At 47.3% G+C, this 20456-nt stretch overlaps 1 protein-coding gene across 1 annotated transcript in view; it reads right to left on the reverse strand.

The window, feature by feature from the left end:
• Positions 1-9223: 9223 nt before the first annotated feature.
• LOC125686442 (uncharacterized) overlaps positions 9224-20456 on the reverse strand; it is a 161036-nt gene continuing 149803 nt past the window's right edge. The window contains exon 2 of the mRNA XM_048930420.1: positions 9224-10227. The gene's annotated coding sequence lies outside the window, so the exon portion shown is untranslated. The remainder of the gene's footprint in view (positions 10228-20456) is intronic.

Genomic DNA, 20456 nt, shown 5'->3' on the forward strand with positions numbered 1-20456 from the left:
GGAAGGGAAGGAGGGCGATAGAAAAGATGGAAAAGAAGCAGGAGTTGGTCAAGCGGGGACAGTCACCAGCAGGATCCAGCAGCGGTCCCGTTGCACAATGTTTGAAGGTCCCGGGCAGAACGCAGCAGAAGACAGGGAGCAGCAGCGTGGCCAGCCTTGAGCAGCAGGCAGGTAGACGAGGAAGTCAAGGAGCCAATTCTTGAAGCAGCAACAGCGGTCAGGCAGCAGGTTCAGGAGAGTTCGACAATATGCAGGAATCACCTCAATCTTCCGGAATCCCTCTGTTCTCCTTCAGGAGGAATCTGCTGCCAGAAATCCTCCGTTCTTCATGAGGAATCCGTTGTCAGAAACCTCCCGTACTTCATGAGGAATCTGTTGTCAGAAAACCTGCGTTCGTCATGAGGAATCTGTTGTCAGAAAACCTGTCCTCATGGTTTTCAGTTCCTCTTTTATCCGCCTTATTCTCCTGCCTATGTGACAAGGATGGGCCTCGAGCAAGAGTCATTGAGTACCCCCTGAGATGACCATCATCCGGAGATAAGTCCACACAAAGGAGCACTTCACAGCTATTCAGCTGCAGTTCATCTCGCTCTCGTTGCCCCTGGCCTTGTCCATCTACGTTCCCCCAGACAAAGGATTTCACGGTCCTTGCTCGGGACTTGTCTGGACTTGAAGAAGTCCATCTGTGTCCTCAGCAAGCTTTGAGACACAGAAGTTAACAGAATAGTCTCTTACACCACCCCATGACTCAAAGGTTGCTTTAAAATGGGACACAGATGATCCATTATGGTGAAAGAAAAAGATACCAAGCATAGGGGTAAAGAAGGGGGTAGAGAATCAAAAGTTTCATACAATCATTACAAGAGATTCATCAGGGTGAGCCCTGATGTGCTTGACTTCCCCATCAATAGAGGAGGTTTACAAACTACATAGGTGATACAACACATCTTATAAAAACACGGAACCATACAATTCACAAACAAAAGAGTTGCAACAGCACACAATATCAACTTGCCACAGACACCACTCAGTGACACCGCAGGAGTGGTGACACGAATGTTACATGATTGTATAACCAAGATGTTATAATCACAATATAATTGTGTATAATCAATAGATATCAAGATGTTATAATCGCAATATAATCAAAAGAGTAAGACAAAGCAAACAAGGATCACAAAAGAGAATAAGTAGAAGAGCTTACCCTTGGGTTGAGCTCACTAGAAGATACCAAAAGAAGGGATCTCCAGAAGAGATCCTTCCCCTCTGGTAGCCAGCTCTTAAATAGGTCCAGGAGGGGTGCAGCCTGGCTCCACCCCTTCCGGCAGCACAGATGAATTGCCTTCACCTGTGCTCCTCTGGCTGACTCATGGCTCACCTCAGGTGATTAATCAGAGGTTCAGGCCGTGACTCAGCAGTTCCCATACACTCCACCCCTTCACGGCATGAACCAATGATCAGGTTAACAAAAGGGTAAGCTTTCCCTAATACAGAGATCCGGTATATTGCAACGCTTATACAATTTTATCGCGACGTATGTTGGTACAGTTCAAGACAAGTGATGATTAGTGGATGTCTATATTCTTCTATGGGCCAGTGCTCGATGATGTGCCTGGAGGCATGAGGTCCTGAGGTGCAAGTCCATTCTATGTTCCATCAGTCCCATGCAGACCATCACCGGGTGTTGTACGTGATCTGACAGCAACACTGGAACGCTTGATGGCATTTTGTTCCTTCCGGTGGTCCTGAAGGCTCACAGACTCACGGGGAGTAATACAGATGTTTTACAGGTACCAGGAGGGGAAGGTCTGCTCTCCAGGGCAAGATACAGGCCGTATTTCTGTCTTGGGTACACACTTCCGCTTGTACTGGAGCACATCCTGGCCGCCTGTACCACACCTTCTGGCCGGATATCTGCGGCTGCATAATGATATCAGGCACCAAAGGAGGTGTCCTGATCTGCCACAGGGACACGATGGGGGTCCCTTTAGCAATAAAGATCGGAGTGTTGACCACAATATCAGTAGGCCATGTACCTATTACTGGAGGGACTACTGAGCCTACCACCTCCAATAGTCTCCCCCAAGGTGCAAGTAGGCCATACCACTTGGGTCCTACCTGCACCTTCCAGGGCCATTTTATTTTATGGGTACCTGGCTCTAAGTTTTCAGGGGCAGGGAGCAGAAGATTATTTTCATTACCAATCTGGGGTCTTACCTGATGATCAGTGCCCGTAATTTGGATCCTAAGCGGGGTGGCCCATGTTGTCTGCAACATTCTCAGGGCACTGGGTCTGCCATCTCGAGGTCTTTCATTCAGGTCCCACAGGGTTTCATACAGTCTTTTTGTCCACCCCTGCAAGGACTGGGAGTCTGTATTCAGGGCAGCCTTAAGAATACCATTATAACGTTCGATGAAACCTGCCCCCGTTGGATTATATGGCTGGCAGATGGAATCGCCATTCGATGTTATTTTCTTCTGCCCAGCGCTGTATCGTTGCACCAGTAAAATGAGTCCCTTGGTCGCTCTCGATGACTTGAGGTGTCCCATAGGCAGACATCAGTTTAGTGAGTGCCTTGATGGTATATGCCTGGTTTGCTTTCAGTACTGGATAGGCCTGCAGTAGCCCACTTGCAGTGTCGACACAGGTCAGGGCATATCTTGCCCCTTCGGAATGAGGAAGGGGCCCGATATAATCGACCTGCCATCGCTGGAGAAGATTGTGTCCCCTAGCAAGATGGACTGTTGTTTCGGGCAATGATCTCGGTCTCATCTTGGAGCAAGCGTCGCAATCCTGGCATGCCTGGACAATATCAGATAGTTGTATGGGCAGTCCCCATGCTTTAGCAGCTGCCCACATTGTCTTTTGTCCAGCATGCCGTAGCTTCTGATGTAACCAGCGGGCGATGTTCTCAGATGGTGAATTCTCAATCCATCGAACTCGGGCCAGTGTGTCGGCTTCATCGTTTCCCGGTGACTGTAGGGGCTGATAACCAGAAACATGGTAGACACGTACAGTCCTGTGTTTGACCGTATTCCATATATCTAACCACATGTCTTTGCCCCAGATCAGTCAGACGTGGATAGTCCATTCCTGGGTGGCCCACTGTGCAATCCAAAGAGTGAGCCCCCGGTACACAGCCCAACTATCTGTGCAGATGTTCAGGATACCATCACCGGGTTCCTTGGTTATAACCATCCACACGGCTCGCAGTTCTGCCCATTGGCTGCTCTGACCATCCCCCTCATCGAACCAGATTGTCTCGGTGGAAGGATGGTATGCTATTGCTCTCCACTTGCTCGGGTTGCCCTTGCTGGACCCATCTGTGTACCAGGCATCTTCAGGGATAGGATATTTTCCCTCCTGAACGGGACTCTTCTCTGGTGCAGCGACCAGTATTTCTTTTGGTGCATCACTGGGATACGTCACTGGGCCTAGGATCTTCTGGAGTTTTTCTTTCAAGGGGGATGAAGACAGACTGCTCCTTTGGCTGAGATAGGCGACCCATCGTGCCACTGTTTGTGCTTGGGCCACCCCTGTCTTAGGAAGGTGGGTCAGATCCTTCACCCACTCCTGAATTGGCAGTGGTCTTGACTATAACTGCAGCTGTTTGAGTTATTGGCTCTACTGCCTGTAATGCCGAATAGGCAGCCAATAACTGTTTTTCAATCATACTGTATCTTTCTTCTGCTCCGTGCCAAACCTGAGACCAGAAACCAATGGGGGTCCGAACAGAACTCTGGCGTTGCCACAGGCCCCAAACGAAGCCGTCTTGTGTAACATGAACGTCCAACTCGGCTGGGAGGGTAGGATCGAATATACCCAATGCCTGAGCTTGTTTAACTGCCAGTTTTGCTTGTTGGAAAGCATCCTGTTCGGTTTTCCCCCAGTCCCATAGCTGCCCCTTTTTTGTGAGTCTGTATAGTGGCCTTAGCAGCTGCGCTAGGTGAGGTATAAAGGAACGCCAATAACCCAATATACCTAGAAACTCTTGCAGCTGCTTTGATGTTGTAGGGACTGGGAACGCCTGAACCTTATCTAGAACAGCACTGGGTAGCACTTTGGTCTTTCCTGACCAAACCACCCCCAGGAATTTTACGGACAGGCCCGGACCTTGCACCTTTTGGGGATTTATAGCCCATCCCCTGTGTTGAAAATAGGCAGTTAATGAATCTGCTGCCTGTCCTACTGCCTCCAGTGAGTCGGATGTCAACAGGAGATCATCAACATAATGATATAGGTTAACATCATCAGGTTTTCTCCAGTCAGCCAGGTCACGCGCCACTAGATTGTGACAATACGTTGGTGAATGCACGTACCCCTGTGGCAGGACCTGAAAGGTCCACTGCCTGCCTCCCCACGTAAACGCAAACTGATCTTGCGATTCCTCAGCAATTGGGATACTGAAGAATGCATTTGCTAGATCTAGGACACAATGATAGGCTTTTATCGCCCTACTCAATGTTTCCATTGGGGAGGCAATATTGGGTATGGTCGCATGAATAGGTGGCGTGACCTTATTTAATTCTCTGTAATCTACTGTCATCCTCCATGTGCCATCCGACTTTCGCACCGGCCATATGGGGGAGTTATACGGGCTGTGTGCAGGTCTTATAATGCCCACTTTTTCTAATTCCTGCACCGTTCTCGATATTTCATCTTGCCCACCCGGGAGTCTATACTGTCTGACATTAGTAATCCGGTGCGGTTTCGGCAGGCAAATAGGCCCATTTTTCGCATGGCCTCTTAATATTGCCCGCACCGCCCGGATACTGATACATCTCTGTCGAAGTCTGAACTCTCCCACAGTTGTTTGGAGAGCCAGACCCCATAGAATGTCTATGCCCAGGATGTATTCTTGGACTGGGGCAATAGACACCTTGTACTCCCGGGGTAGGAGATACCTAACCCCCAATTTTAACCATGTTTGGGTGACAGGAATAGTCTGTCCCCCGAAACCACCATTCATCACTCTGTCGCCATCAAATTTTCCCGTATCTCCATAGATAATTGATGTTTCTGCTCCAGTATCTACTAGTGCCATCACTCTCTGAATATTTTTTTGGGACCAATAAATCGTTAATTCTACATAGGGCCTCCGGTCCCGTCTGGAGGCCCTACGTGGACTAACATCCCTTGTCACTCCATGAATTGTGCTAGTGTCACGGATTTGACCAAATCAATCTATGTCCGTGACAGGGGCGACAGGCCTCTGCCCTCCCCCCCCACCCCAGTCCCACAAAAATGGGAAGGAAGGAAGGGAGGAAAAGAACAGCGGCAACAATCTATGGAGGAAAACTTATTTTACTATAATATCGGAATACAAGATAACACAATAGATACAATTTAATTGCAATTGAGATGAATAAATCAGACAAGATGAGAGAGAGAGTTCCCGGGACCGATTCAAACCTGAAAAGCTTGGAACGGCTAGGAAAGCACCCTCCAGCACCCACTGCAAGGCAGCAAGAGAGCGCCCCCCCCACCCGGAAGGGCCAGATCCCGTGACTTCTGTAATGTACAGGGACAGGTACTTGGAATTGGGGCAGTGACACTTCAAGCCCCGTACACTACATGATGTTTTGATGTGGAATACTGAAACCCAAAAACAAAAAAAAAAAAAAAAAAAATAGAACCATGACATTCCACCCCTTATTCTACATCACTACAACATGCTTAAAATATATATACATATATACAAACAAACAAAAAATGATTAAAATGCACACATGGCTATATACATATACATAGAATTAGTAACTGCACTCCCCCGGCATCAAGTTTCCTTGTGGTACACACTGGACATACCCATTCTTCTGTATTACCCACCAAGTGGATCCTGGTCCCTGGGCAAAAACTGTACCACGGAGAGGTTTGCCCTTTCCAGAAGCAGGGAGAACCCAAACTGCCTTTCCTAACATGTTCTTTACATGTACAACAGGGACTTTATCTCCCTCTACGGTATGTAGGGAACTGGATTGGTTAGGACCATCACGATTGATAGATCCTCTGGTATTGACTAACCAGGTGGCTTCTGCCAAATGCTTCTCCCAGAGCTTAAATGTTCCGCCACCCAGTGCTTTTAGCATCGTTTTTAACAATCCATTGTATCGTTCAATTTTACCAGAGGCTGGAGCATGATAGGGGATATGGTAAATCCACTCAGTGCCATGATCTTTGGCCCAAGTATTTACAAGAGAATTTTTGAAATGAGTCCCATTATCTGACTCAATCCTTTCTGGGGTGCCATGTCACCACAGGACTTGTTTCTCGAGACCCAGTATGGTGTTTCGGGCGGTAGCATGGGGTACTGCATATGTTTCAAGCCACCCAGTGGTTGCCTCCACCATGGTAAGCACATAATGCTTACCATTGCGAGATCGTGGCAAGGTGATATAATCAACCTGCCATGCCTCCCCATATTTGTACTTTTGCCATCGCCCTTCCTCCCAGAGAGGTTTCATCCTATTGGCTTGTTTGATGATGGCACATGTTTCACAGTTATGAATAACCTGTGCAATGGCATCCACAGTTAAGTCCACCCCTCGGTCTCTAGCCCATTTGTATGTTGCATCTGTCCCTTGATGACCTGAGGTCTCATGGGCCCACCGAGCCAGAAATAATTTACCCTTGTTCTGCCAGTCCAGGTCTATTTGAGCCACCTCAATTCTGGCAGCTCGATCTACCTGATGGTTATTTTGCTGTTCTTCAGTAGCCCGACTCTTGGGCACATGAGCATCTACATGGTGCACCTTTACAACTATAGTCTTTGTTCGGGCAGCAATGTCTTTCCACAGTTCAGCAGCCCAAATAGGTTTACCCCTTCTTTGCCAGTTATTTTGCTCCCACTGCTGTAACCACCCCTATAAGGCATTCGCTACCATCCACGAGTCAGTGTAAAGACAGAGCATTGGCCACCTCTCCCGTTCAGCAACATCTAAGGCCAGTTGGACAGCCTTTACCTCTGCAAATTGGCTTGATTCTCCTTTCCCTTCAGTGGCCTCTGCAACTTGTTGTGTGGGGCTCCACACAGCAGATTTCCATCTGCGATGCTTTCCCACAATACGACACGATCCATCTGTGAACAGGGCATATTTCTTTTCATTCCCCGGTAGTTCATTGTATGGTGGGGCTTCTTTAGCACGGGATACTTCTTCTCCTGGTGGTGTTCCAAACTTTTTACCTTCAGGCCAGTCCATGATGGCCTCTAGGATTCCTGGACGGCTGAGGTTCCCCATCCGTGCTCGTTGTGTAATCAGTGCAATCCACTTAATCCAAGTGGCATCAGTAGCATGATGGGTGGAGGGAACCTTTCCTTTAAACATCCAGTTCAGCACTGGCAGTCGTGGTGCCAGAAGGAGCTGTTTTTCAGTACCGACTACTTCGGAAGCAACCCGAACCCCTTCATAAGCGGCTAAGATCTCCTTCTCAGTTGGAATGTAGTGCTCTTCAGACCCTCTGTATGCCCGACTCCAGAATCCCAGGGGTCGGCCTCGGGTCTCTCCTGAAGCTCTTTGTACAAACTCTAAGTGGGACCGTTCTCTCCAGCAGCAGTGTAGAGGATGTTCTTTATACCCTGTCCCATCCATACTGGCCCTAGGGCCACGGCACAGGCTATCTCCTGTTTAATCTGTTCAAAAGCCTGCTGCTGCTCTGGGCCCCATGTAAACTCATTGCTCATTCGCGTCACATAATAAAGGGGGCTTACAATGAGGCTGTAGTTTGGAACATGCATTCTCCAAAAGCCCACTGCACCCAGAAACGATTGTGTCTCTCTTTTGCTAGTGGGTGGAGACATAGCAGTGATTTTGTCGATCACATCTGTCGGGATGTGACAACGGCCATCTTGCCACTTTATACCTAGGAACTGAATCTCCTGGGCAGGTCCTTTCACTTTGCTTCGCTTAATAGCAAAACCAGCACTCAGAAGAATTTGGATCATTCTCTCTCCTTTTGTAAAGACTTCTTCTGCTGTATCGCCCCACACAATGATGTCATCAATGTACTGCAGGTGCTCAGGAGCACTGCCCTGTTCCAATACAGTTTGGATCAACCCATGGCAAATGGTCGGGCTGTGTTTCCACCCCTGGGGCAAACGGTTCCAGGTATACTGAATGCCCCTCCATGTGAAAGCAAACTGTGGCTTACATTCTTTGGCCAAAGGGATGGAAAAGAAGGCATTAGCAATGTCAATGATGGCATACCATTTGGCCGCTTTTGACTCCAGATCATACTGGAGTTCTAACATGTCCGGCACAGCAGCACTCAGTGGGGGTGTGACTTCATTCAGGCCACGGTAGTCCACCGTCAGCCTCCATTCTCCACTGGCTTTACGCACTGGCCATATGGGGCTGTTAAAAGGCGAGTGAGTTTTGCTGATCACTCCCTGGCTCTCTAGTTGACGAATTAACTTATGAATGGGGAGCAAAGAATCCCTGTTGGTGCGGTACTGACGCCTGTGCACCATTTTTGTAGCGATCGGTACCTGTTGCTCTTTTACTCGCAGCAGCCCCACAACAGACGGATCTTCTGACAGGCCAGGCAAAACAGACAGCTGCTTAATGTTGTCTGTGTCCACAGCAGCTATTCCAAAGGCCCATCGATACCCCTTAGGATCCTTGAAATGCCCCCTTCTGAGATAATCAATACCTAGTATACGTGGAGCCCCTGGGCCCGTCACAATAGGATGTTTTTGCCAGTCCTTACCAGTGAGGCTTATCTCGGCTTCCAACACAGTCAATTCTTGAGAGCCCCCGGTCACTCCAGAAATATGCATTGATTCTGTCCCTTGGTGACTCGAGGGCAGAGTGCACTGTGCACCAGTGTCCACCAGGGCCTTATATTTCAGTGGTTCTGATGTGCCAGGCCATCGAATCCACACAGTCCAATATACTATATTACATATATATTACATTGATAGATCCTCTGGTATTGACTAACCAGGTGGCTTCTGCCAAATGCTTCTCCCAGTGCTTAAATGTTCCGCCACCCAGTGCTTTTAGCATCGTTTTTAACAGTCCATTGTATCGTTCAATTTTACCAGAGGCTGGAGCATGATAGGGAATATGGTAAATCCACTCAATGCCATGATCTTTGGCCCAAGTATTTACAAGAGAATTTTTGAAATGAGTCCCATTATCTGACTCAATCCTTTCTGGGGTGCCGTGTCGCCACAGGACTTGTTTCTCAAGACCCAATATGGTGTTTCGGGCGGTAGCATGGGGTACTGCATATGTTTCAAGCCACCCAGTGGTTGCCTCCACCATGGTAAGCACATAATGCTTACCATTGCGAGATCGTGGCAAGGTGATATAATCAACCTGCCAGGCCTCCCCATATTTGTACTTTTGCCATCGCCCTTCTTCCCACAGAGGTTTCATCCTCTTGGCTTGTTTGATGATGGCACATGTTTCACAGTTATGAATAACCTGTGCAATGGCATCCATAGTTAAGTCCACCCCTCGGTCTCTAGCCCATTTGTATGTTGCATCTCTCCCTTGATGACCTGAGGTCTCATGGGCCCACCGAGCCAGAAATAATTCACCCTTGTTCTGCCAGTCCAGGTCTATTTGAGCCACCTCAATTCTGGCAGCTCGGTCTACCTGATGGTTATTTTGCTGTTCTTCAGTAGCCCGACTCTTGGGCACATGAGCATCTACATGGCGCACCTTTACAACCATAGTCTTTGTTCGGGCAGCAATGTCTTTCCACAGTTCAGCAGCCCAAATAGGTTTACCCCTTCTTTGCCAATTATTTTGCTCCCACTGCTGTAACCACCCCCATAAGGCATTTGCTACCATCCATGAGTCAGTGTAAAGATAGAGCATTGGCCACCTCTCCCGTTCAGCGACATCTAAGGCCAGTTGGACAGCCTTTACCTCTGCAAATTGACTTGATTCTCCTTTCCCTTCAGTGGCCTCTGCAACTTGTCGTGTGGGGCTCCGCACAGCAGCTTTCCATCTGCGATGTTTTCCCACAATACGACACGATCCATCTGTGAACAGGGCATATTTCTTTTCATTCTCTGGTAGTTCATTGTATGGTGGGGCTTCTTTAGCACGTGATACTTCTTCTGCTGGTGGTGTTCCAAACTTTTCACCTTCAGGCCAGTCCATGATGACCTCTAGGATTCCTGGACGGCTGAGGTTCCCCATTCGCGCTCGTTGTGTAATCAGTGCAATCCACTTACTCCAAGTGGCATCAGTAGCATGATGGGTGGAGGGAACCTTTCCTTTAAACATCCAGTTCAGCACTGGCAGTCGAGGTGCCAGAAGAAGCTGTGTTTCAGTACCGACTACTTCGGAAGCAGCCCGAACCCCCTCATATGCAGCTAAGATCTCCTTCTCAGTTGGAGTGTAGTGCTCTTCAGACCCTCTGTATGCCCGACTCCAGAATCCCAGGGGTCGGCCTCTGGTCTCTCCTGAGGCTCTTTGCCACAAACTCCAAGTGGGACCGTTCTCTCCAGCAGCAGTGTAGAGGATGTTCTTTATACCCTGTTCCGTCCGTACTGGCCCTAGGGCCACGGCACGGGCTATCTCCTGTTTAATCTGTTCAAAAGCCTGCTGCTGCTCAGGGCCCCATGTAAACTCATTTCTCATTCGCGTCACATAATAAAGGGGGCTTACAATGAGGCTGTAGTTTGGAACGTGCATTCTCCAAAAGCCCACTGCACCCAGAAAAGATTGTGTCTCTCTTTTGCTAGTGGGTGGAGACATAGCAGTGATTTTGTCGATCACATCTGTTGGGATGTGACGACGGCCATCTTGCCACTTTATACCTAGGAACTGAATCTCCTGGGCAGGTCCTTTCACTTTGCTTCGCTTAATAGCAAAACCAGCACTCAGAAGAATTTGGATCATTCTCTCTCCTTTTGTAAAGACTTCTTCTGCTGTATCGCCTCACACAATGATGTCATCAATGTACTGCAGGTGCTCAGGAGCACTGCCCTGTTCCAATACAGTTTGGATCAACCCATGGCAAATGGTCGGGCTGTGTTTCCACCCCTGGGGCAAACGGTTCCAGGTATACTGAATCCCCCTCCATGTGAAAGCAAACTGTGGCTTACATTCTTTGGCCAAAGGGATGGAAAAGAAGGCATTAGCAATGTCAATGGTGGCATACCATTTGGCCGCTTTTGACTCCAGTTCATACTGGAGTTCTAACATGTCCGGCACAGCAGCACTCAGTGGGGGTGTGACTTCATTCAGGCCACGGTAGTCCACCGTCAGCCTCCATTCTCCACTGGCTTTACGCACTGGCCATATGGGGCTGTTAAAAGGCGAGTGAGTTTTGCTGATCACTCCCTGGCTCTCTAGTTGACGAATTAACTTATGAATGGGGAGCAAAGAATCCCTGTTGGTGCGGTACTGACGCCTGTGCACCGTTTTTGTAGCTATCGGTACGTGTTGCTCTTTTACTCGCAGCAGCCTCACAATAGATGGATCTTCTGACAGGCCAGGCAAGACAGACAGCTGCTTAATGTTGTCTGTGTCCACAGCAGCTATTCCAAAGGCCCATCGATATCCCTTAGGATCCTTGAAATGCCCCCTTCTGAGATAATCAATACCTAGTATACATGGAGCCCCTGGGCCCGTCACAATAGGATGTTTTTGCCAGTCCTTACCAGTGAGGCTTATCTCAGCCTCCAACACAGTCAATTCTTGAGAGCCTCCGGTCACTCCAGAAATATGGATTGATTCTGTCCCTTGGTGACTCGAGGGCATCAGAGTGCACTGTGCACCAGTGTCCACCAGGGCCTTATATTTCAGTGGTTCTGATGTGCCAGGCCATCGAATCCACACAGTCCAATATACTCTATTATCCCTTTCCCCCCCCGACTGAGGGCAGGGCCCCTCTATTCATTACCTGTGGTAACTGGAGCAAATGCACTGGTGGTTGATCTGCTTTGTAATTCTTTCACCCGGGCTCGTAGTACAGGAGTAGGTTGACCGTGCCACCTCCCCATGTCTTCTCCATGGTCACGTAGGTAATACCATAAGGTAACTCGCGGTGTATTATTCCTTACTTGAGCCGGAGAGCGTTTGCTTCTAACAGCTGAGATCTTCGATGGTGCACGTGAGAACGAACGTTCATCGTCTTTAGTTAGGCGGGCTTGCATACATTTCATCATCTCCTTCATCTCCTTCATATCCTTCGATAGACTCATTTGATTATCCCGATCTTCATCCAGCGTCTCTGATACTGCTACAGGTTTGTCACGGTTAATCAGTTGAGACACTTGCTCCGTCATTCTTGATATTGCAGCAACGGCAGAATGAATTGGGGACAGCAATTGTTCGTAGTTTTGGAGCGTAACAATTAATTCATAAACTAAGGGCGTTCTCTGTTGCTCCTGGTATCTGTCACACGCTGACGTTAGTGTAGCGGCATATTTGTCCGGCGCTGTTGTCACAATTTTCTGCCATATCTCAGGCGTTGTCCTCACTCTTTCAGGGTCGCGGTTTTGTTGTGGGTGGTTAGGAACAAAGTCAGGGTCATACAACATTTCCACCACGCCTATTTCCCTCAAATACTGGATACCCTTTTCAACTGTATCCCATTTTTTCATTGCAATCTTCAAGCTATTTTTGAAGGGATACTTTTCCTTCACAGCTGTTAACACTCGATCCCAGAGGGAGGCAGCCTCATCCGAACACCGACTAATTCCTCTATCAATAGCTGGATCTCTGGCAATGGCACCTAGTTGGCGAGCTTCATTACCATCCAGAGACAAGCTATGGGCCCCACTGTCCCAACAGCGAACCAACCAGGAAACAATACTTTCATTCAGGCGCCGTGTGAACTCCTTTCTTGAACCTTGGATTTCAGTCATCTTTAGAGGCCGGCGAGTAGTAATAAGAGATTTCCTCTCCGTTACAGTCTACTGCACATCTCTTAGTTTTCCCTTTTGCCTTTCGCGATGGTGGTGGTTCTGAGGAGGGCCCCTCGCCTGGATCTTCCTCCTCCTCCTCCTCTTCTCTTTTTCGTTCAAGACGTGAAGACACTCGTTTCCATTTCTTGCCCTCCACAGGAGCAACCGGTATTGTCACTGGTGTCTCCTTTGATTGATTAGATTTGACTTGGGGATTTTCCCCTTTGGCTTGAACCTCAGCTCGGAAACTCTCTCTCTCCCGAATGGTATTATATAGGGCACGGTAAGCACAAGCCAAACCCCAAATAAGTTGTACCTCCTTAGATTTATGTAAGCCGCATAGTCCCTGATTCAGATACTGGCTTAGTTTCTCAGGATCCCACAGGTGTTCAAGAGTAAAATCCCATGACACTGCGGGTCCCCATGCTTCTAAGACCTTTCCTAAACCTCTCCATATCCCCTGCCAGTCATCATTCTCTAGTTTTGGAGAAGACTCCTTCCCCTTATTACAAATGAATTGGAATACATTCAGGAGAATTGATGACACGCACACCAACATGACTATTAATTCAGGACTCAAAAAACGTTTGACAAACCGAGAAGAAAACCCGGAGACTGGTCTGAACATCGTGTTGTTTGTAAAATTAGCTATTCCATTTGGGATGTAGTTGTTTGTGAAATTAGCCATTCCTTCTGGGATGTAGTTGTTTGAGAAATTAGCCATTCCTTCTGGGATGTAGATGTCAAAGTTCAAATCATACCACATTGAAAATAGGTAAAACATAGGTGTCTCCATCAGTGCCCTTAGATAGTTATATACGGATGCAATTCCAAAACACACAAGCGTGAGATGGATTATTGGCCAGTAGGTTGTGACTAACACCATTGCTTTAAATCCTTTACCCAGCACCCCCACGATAACGAGTGGGTTCATCACTGGTGCTTGCTAAAAAAGGGTTAATGAATTGAAGCTAACAAGAGGAGGGAAAAAAAAAAAGGAAAAAAGGCACTACACAGACTAAGTAGTGCTCAAAGTTTACAAATATCCCAGAACACTGGCAGTACGCCTAATCTTTCAAGGTCAGGTTTTCCAGCACAGAAACCTGAACTACTGATAATGCTCCCTAACGAAGCTCTCTAAGAGCAGAGAGAAAAAGAGATTCGTTCAAAAAGTTAAAAAGCAGTCGAGCCCCACGTTGGGCGCCAAAAATCTGTCACGGATTTGACCAGATCAATCTATGTCCGTGACAGGGGCGACAGGCCTCTGCCCTCCCCCCCCCCACCCCAGTCCCACAAAATGGGAAGGAAGGAAGGGAGGAAAAGAACAGCGGCAACAATCTATGGAGGAAAACTTATTTTACTATAATATCGGAATACAAGATAACACAATAGATACAATTTAATTGAAACTGAGATTAATAAATCAGACAAGATGAGAGAGAGAGAGTTCCCGGGACCGATTCAAACCTGAAAAGCTTGGAACGGCCAGGAAAGCACCCTCCAGCACCCACTGCCAGGCAGCAAGAGAGCGCCCCCCCCCACCCGGAAGGGCCAGATCCCGTGACTTCTGTAATGTACAGGGATAGGTAGCTGGGATTGGGCAGTGACACTTTAATGCCCCGTACACTACATGATGTTTTGATGTGGAATACTGAAACCCAAAAACAAAAAAACAAAAACAAAAAACATAGAACCATGACATTCTATTATCCCTTTCCCCCCCCGACTGAGGGCAGGGCCCCTCTATTCATTACCTGTGGTAACTGGAGCAACTGCACTGGTGGTTGATCTGCCTTGTAATTCTTTCACCCGGGCTCGAAGTACAGGATTAGGTTGACCGTGCCACTTCCCCATGTCTTCTCCATGGTCACGTAGGTAATACCATAAGGTAATTCACGGTGTATTACCCCTTACTTGAGCCGGAGAGCGTCTGCCTCTAACAGCTGAGATTTTTGATCGTGCACGTAACAAGGAAGGTTCATCGTCTTTAGTTAGGTGGGCTCGCAAAAATCTCATCGTCTCCTTCACCTCCTTCACATCCTTCGCTAGACTTGTTTGATTATCCTGATCTTCATCAAGCGTTTCTGATACTGCTACAGTTTTGTCACGGTTAATCAGTTGAGACACTTGCTCTGTCATTCTTGATATTGCAGCAACGGCAGAATGAATTGGGGACAGCAATTGTTCGTAGTTTTGGAGCGTAACAATTAATTCATAAACTAAGGGCGTCCTCTGTTGATCCTGGTATCTGTCACACGCTGACGTTAGTGTAGCGGCATATTTGTCCGGCGCTGTTGTCACGATTCTCTGCCATATCTCAGGCGTTGTCCTCACCTTTTCAGGGTCGCGGTTTTGTTGTGGGTGGTTAGGAACACAGTTAGGGTCATACAACATTTCCACCACGCCTATTTCCCTCAAATACTGGATACCCTTTTCAACTGTATCCCACTTCTTCATTGCAATCTTCAAGCCATTTTTGAAGGGATACTTTTCCTTCACGGCTATTAACACTCGTTCCCAGAGGGAGGCAGCCTCATCCGAACATCGACTAATTCCTCTATCAATAGCTGGATCTCTGGCAATGGCACCTAGTTGGCGAGCGTCATTACCATCCAGAGACAAGCTATGGGCCCCACTGTCCCAACAGCGAACCAACCAGGAAACAAGAGTTTCATTCAGGCGCCGTGTAAACTCCTTTCTTGAACCTTGGATTTCAGTCATCTTTAGAGGCCGGCGAGTAGTAATAGAGACTTCCTCTTCATCACTCTCTTCTGCATGTTTCTTAGTTTTCGCTTTTGCCTTTCGCGATGGTGGTGGTTCTGAGGAGGGCCCCTTGCCTGGATCTTCCTCCTCCTCTTCTCTTTTTCGTTCAAGACGCGAAGATACTCGTTTCCATTTCTTGCCCTCCACAGGAGCAACTGGTATTGGTACTGGTGTCTCCTGTGATTGATTAGATTTGACTTGGGGATTTTCCCCTTAGGCTTGAACCTCAGCTCGGAAACACTCTCTCTCCAGAATGGTATTATATAGGGCACGGTAAGCACAAGCCAAACCCCAAATAAGTCGTACCTCCTTAGATTTATGTAAGCCGCATAGTCCCTGACTCAAATACTGGCTTAGTTTCTCAGGATCCCACAGGTGTTCAAGAGTAAAATCCCATGACACTGCGGGTCCCCATGCTTCTAAAACCTTTCCTAAACCTCTCCATATTCCCTGCCAATCATCATTCTCTAGTTTCTGAAGAGACTCCTTTCCCTTAATACGAATGCATAGGAATACATTCAGGAAAATTGATGACATGCACACCAACATGACTATTAATTCAGGATTCAAAAAATGTTTGACAAATCGAGTAGAAAACCTGGAGACTTGTCTGAACATCGTGTTGTTTGTAAAATTAGCTATTCCATTTGGGATGTAGTTGTTTGTGAAATTAGCCATTCCTTCTGGGATGTAGTTGTTTGAGAAATTAGCTATTCCTACTGGGATGTAGATGTCAAAGTTCAAATCATACCACATTGCAAGTAGGTAAAACATAGGTGTCTCCATCAGTGTCATTAAGTACCTATATATGGTTGCAATTCCACAACACATAATTATGAGCTGGATTATTGGCCAGTAGGTTGTGACTAACACCATTGCTTTTAATCCTTTACCCAGCACCCCCACGATACCGAGTGGGTTCATTGCTGGTGCTTGCTAAAAAAGGGTTAATGAATTGAAGCTAACAAGAGGAGGGAAAAAAAAAAAAAAAAAAAAAGGAAAAAAGGCACTACTCAGACTAAGTAGTGCTCAAAGTTTACAAATATCCCAGAATACTGGCAGTACGCCTAATATTTCAAGGTCAGGTTTTCTAGCACAGAAACCTGAACTACTGATAATGCTCCCTAACGAAGCTCTCTAAGAGCAGAGAAAAAGAGATTAGTTCAAAAAGCTAAAAAGCAGTCACCCCACATTGGGCGCCAAAAATCTGTCACGGATTTGACCAGATCAACCTATGTTCGTGACAGGGGCGACAGGCCTCTGTCCTCCCCCCCCACCCCAGTCCCACAAAAATGGGAAGGAAGGAAGGAAGGGAGGAAAAGAACAGCGGCAACAATCTATGGAGGAAAACTTATTTTACTATAATATCGGAATACAAGATAACAAAATGTAATACAATTTAATTGAAATTGAGATTAATAAATCAGACAAGATGAGAGAGAGAGAGTTCCCGGGACCGAGTCAAACCTGAAAAGCTTGGAACGGCCAGGAAAGCACCCTCCAGCACCCACTGCAAGGCAGCAAGAGAGCGCCCCCCCCCACCCGGAAGGGCCAGATCCCGTGACTTCTGTAAAGTACAGGGACAGGTACTTGGAATTGGGGCAGTGACACTTTAATGCCCCGTACACAACATGATGTTTTGATGTGGAATACTGAAACCCAAAAACAAAAAAAAAAAAACGAAAAAACATAGAACCATGACAGCTAGGGCCAGTTCTTTTGCTTCCGATGGCTCAGGCATTGTGGCCCGAGACACCTGAGGTGGCTTCTTTTTCCTGTTTAGAATAATATAATCTTCTAGGTTCCATGTTGTTGATGGAACCCTCTCTATAGCTCTTACCCTTGATTTCGTAGGGTAGCTCTGGAATTTCTCATTGTCCTTTAGTTGTCTCCAGAGCTGGAGAAGGACGTGGTTGGGCTGGCGGTCGATCTTAGCAAATTGGACCCCAGCCCGAATTAAATCATTAAACATTTGTTTTCGGGATACCCTTATGGGTCCCGATGGAGGAGCTCGAGTAGCCGGCATTTTGGTTTTATTTACCGGCAGGACCTCTGCTTCCTCCAAAAACCGAATATTGCACCTAGTCTGCAGGCGTTCTGTTTCTCCCAAGTCGGCAACTAACTGGGCAGCCTGCTGGACTACGGCTTCAGATGCTACAAGGGGATTTAATATGGAAACTAGGGTGCCGTACAGACGGGAGGGAGCTTGCTGTAAAATTAAATCTCTCATCCCTGCTGAAAATTTAACCATATCAGGGCCATCAAATGTATCTTCATAGATAGCCTCTCTTACACCCAGTTCACGGATATAGTTTTGAAGGTCCTCCATGGAGGACCACATGCCTGTATGTAACGGTACGTCTGATTTACTTGGCCATACCATACGGCAGGCCGCCATTAACCATTCTAATATGGAATGGTTTTCATCACGATATTGATTGCCTACGTATAACCTCTGTCTGAGAGCAGGATGGACAGTCATGGTGACTGTATAACCAAGATGTTATAATTGCAATATAATCAAAAGAGTAAGGCAAAGTGTATAACCAAGATGTTATAATTGCAATATAATCAAAAGAGTAAGGCAAAGCAAACAGGGATCACAAAAGAGAATAAGTAGAAGAGCTTACCCTTGGGTTGAGCTCACTAGAAGATATCAAAGAGGAGGATCTCCAGAAGAGATCCTTCCCCTCTGGTAGCCAGCTCTTAAATAGGTCCAGGAGGGGTGGAGCCTGGCTCCACCCCTTCCGGTAGCACAGGTGAATTGCCTTCACCTGTGCTCCTCTGGCTGACTCATGGCTCACCTCAGGTGATCAATCAGAGGTTCAGGCCGTGACTCAGCAGTTGCCATACACTCCACCCCTTCACGGCATGAACCAATGATCAGGTTAACAAAAGGGTAAGCTTTCCCTAATACAGAGATCCGGTATATCGCGACGCTTATACAATTTTATCGCGACGTATGTTGGTACAGTTCAAGACAAGTGATGATTAGTGGATGTCCATACTCTTCTATGGGCCAGTGCTCGATGATGTGCCTGGAGGCATGAGGTCCTGAGGTGCAAGTCCATTCTATGTTCCATCAGTCCCATGCAGACCATCACCGGGTGTTGTACGTGATCTGACAGCAACACTGGAACGCTTGATGGCATTTTGTTCCTTCCGGTGGTCCTGAAGGCTCACAGACTCACGGGGAGTAATACAGATGTTTTACAGGTACCAGGAGGGGAAGGTCTGCTCTCCAGGGCAAGATACAGGCCGTATTTCTGTCTTGGGTCAACACTTCCACTTGTACTGGGGCACGTCCTGGCCGCCTGTACCACACCTTTTTGCCGGATATCTGCGGCTGCATAACGATATCAGGCACCAAAGGAGGTGTCCTGATCTGCCATAGGGACATGATGGGGGTCCCTTTAGCAATAAAGATCGGAGTGTTGACCATAATATCAGTAGGCCATGTACCTATTACTGGAGGGACTACTGAGCCTCCCACCTCCAATAGTCTCCCCCAAGGTGCAAGTAGGCCACACCACTTGGGTCCTACCTGCACCTTCCAGGGCCATTTTATTTTATGGGTACCTGGCTCTAAGTTTTCAGGGGCAGGGAGCAGAAGATTATTTTCATTACCAATTTGGGGTCTTACCTGATGATCAGTGCCCGTAATTTGGATCCTAAGCGGGGTGGCCCATGTCGTCTGCAACATTCTCAGGGCACTGGGTCTGCCATCTCGAGGTCTTTCATTCAGGTCCCGCAGGGTTTCATACAGTCTTTTTGTCCACCCCTGCAAGGACTGGGAGGAAGAGCTTACCCTTGGGTTGAGCTCACTAGAAGATACCAAAAGAGGGGATCTCCAGAAGAGATCCTTCCCCTCTGGTAGCCAGCTCTTAAATAGGTCCAGGAGGGGTGGAGCCAGGCTCCCCCCCTTCCAGCAGCACAGATGAATTGCCTTCACCTGTGCTCCTCTGGCTGACTCATGGCTCACCTCAGGTGATTAATCAAAGGTTCAGGCCATGACTCAGCAGTTCCCATACACATGATGAATAAAAGGTAGAAAGTGAAAAGAGGCAACCATACATTTGGCAATAACCAATAACAAATAAATATAACAAATAGAGATACAACATTACTACCCACAACAACACAAAACATAGTAAAAATACAAAATGTAATCAAGAGGTATATTCAGTATTCTAACATGATCAAATTTTCAATATTTCTGTCACAAAACATTAAAGCTCTGTGTTCAGCCAAGGTCCATAGGAGTATTCTGAAAAAAATAAAACGAGACACCGACTTGCCCTTTTTTAGGGGGGGTCTTTGTTAATATGGTTAACAAATAAAAAATGAGGGAACAATCCAGCAAGAGTTAATTTTATATTCCTTTTTCGCTGTGTCCTTGGCCTTCCAAGGATATTTGTTAAGGTATCCCATTAAGGTTAGGGAAACAAGCCTCAGGTTAGCTGAGCCAAACACAGGCTGGCCCAGGCGATAAGTGTTTCCCCTTTGTTGTGAGCTTTCTAATACATCCACCTTTCACCACCCCCACCCCGCTCACTTGGGGGGGGCGAAGACATCAGTTTTCTAATGGCTTGGATAGCCGTTCAGGTTCCCTGGGAGAGACCCTAGGACCTGGGGTTTTGCTCTCCTCGAGATTCTGGAGCTTTTGTTCTGGCCACCAGTTAACTAATTTCTCTAACCTATCTATTGTCAATCCATCCATCAAATTTCGTGGAACACCCTTTTTCCAGCCCAGAGTCCAAAGTCCATTACGTTTATGATCAATACTCCGTCTACCTGTTTTTATTGGGGGCAAACCCTTTT

This window comes from Lagopus muta, chromosome W, assembly GCF_023343835.1.
Source record: "Lagopus muta isolate bLagMut1 chromosome W, bLagMut1 primary, whole genome shotgun sequence".
Taxonomy (NCBI): domain Eukaryota; kingdom Metazoa; phylum Chordata; class Aves; order Galliformes; family Phasianidae; genus Lagopus; species Lagopus muta.